The sequence below is a fragment of the Myotis brandtii genome, unplaced genomic scaffold (assembly GCF_000412655.1).
Source record: "Myotis brandtii unplaced genomic scaffold, ASM41265v1 scaffold403, whole genome shotgun sequence".
Classification (NCBI taxonomy): domain Eukaryota; kingdom Metazoa; phylum Chordata; class Mammalia; order Chiroptera; family Vespertilionidae; genus Myotis; species Myotis brandtii.
This window is the reverse complement of record NW_005365474.1, coordinates 443,857-445,402: the sequence shown is the minus strand read 5'-3', so window position 1 is coordinate 445,402 and position 1,546 is coordinate 443,857.

The following is a 1,546-nucleotide window of genomic DNA, read 5'->3' as shown; positions in this document are numbered from 1 at the left end:
GACGGCAGGACACAGCCCGCCATGCCTCAGACCTCCCCGCACCAGGCCCGTCACAGGCCTGGGGACCATGGCCACGGTGCTGTGCCCAGTGCCCAGGGCAGCGTGGACTCCCGGGGTTGGGCAAAGAGGAACGTCCCCACCTCACCACTCCTGGGAGGCAGCCGCGAGGGCGGTCGGGTCGGGACGTGGAGTCCCCCACAGACCTTTCTCCCTGGACTGTCAGCCGCGTACCAGTCACCGCTGAAGGCGTCCAGCTGACAGGTCCAGTGCCCTGAGCAGCCTTCACCGTGATCAGTGCCCACATTCTCGTCGCCCCCGCCCGCATCTCCCAGCCCTCCCTCTGCTGGGGTCTGCAGATGCCCCCGCCCTGGGCTTTCGGGTGCACAAGGCAGCCAGGGGCTGCTGTCGGTGGGCTGACTGAAGCACCAAAGGTGCACCCCATGAGGACATCCCCAAAACTGGGACCAGGAAGAACAAGGCAGCAAATGCATCCTGAACACGCAGCTGACGACAGGCAGGGGCAGGACCCGACTGCCAGGGACACGACTCCCCCCCTCCCCCCCGTTGGCACAAAGGTGGGAGGGAGCAGGCAGCACAGGCCCCACCTCCCTACCCAACTGAGGGGGACAGTGGAGGGTCTCCCCTCCCTGCCAGACCACGGAGGCCACCTGTGACTCCTCACCCACCCACAGGACACAGGCTCAGTCCACTCCTACACAGGCACCACTGCTGTGACCTCTTCCCGTGTTTTTTCCGGCACTTTCTACATGGTGAGTAGCAGCTGATCGGTTGTTAGAGCCCTGCTGAGTCCCCATGGGGGCGGGAGGCTACCTGAGCTGGGGGTCTGCAGGGGAGGTGGGCGGGGTGTCAGCCCTGGGGGCACTGGCATGCCTGCCCGCCTGGTCCCAGGCCCCTTCCCTGTCTTCAGGGTCCCCGACCTGAGACACTGCCGGTGGCTGATGGAGATGAACTGGCAGCTGTCACCTTCCAGGGCTGGGCCTTGGGTGGGAGGTGCTGGAGGGAGGGAGGGGCTGAGGCCCTGCCTCCCTCCCCTCAAAGACAGTGGCCAGGTCTGTGGGATCTCGGGGGCACGGGGAAGGGGAGCTGGTGTGAGAGTGGGTGTGCCGTGGGTGGGGCCCGCCCCTGACTGGAGGAGCCGGGTCAGAAGGGAACTGCAGACCAGTCCCTCAGAAAGCCCAGGTCGGGGTTGGGGGCAAGTGCATCTAAGGCCACAGGCCTCCCCGCCCCACCCCCCGGGTCTGGTTCGGTTCAAGGACCCAGCCCAGAGCACCAGGCCAGGAGGCGGGGCTCAGACACCAGGAGAGCCAGGGGAGCGAGGGCAGGGTGGGAGAGGCACCCTCCAGCCCCCTGGGATGCCGTCCTGGCTGAGGGAGGCCGCTCTTCCAGCTCCGTCAGTCCCCTCGTCCGGCTGCCGCAGTTAAAGTTTGCTCAGGGAAGCCGAGAGATCCCGATCCACAGGGGCCCTGGGCAGGGGCAGGCGGGCTCCCCCAGAGGCCTGGCACCTGGCGGGGCTCGGCCACGCCCA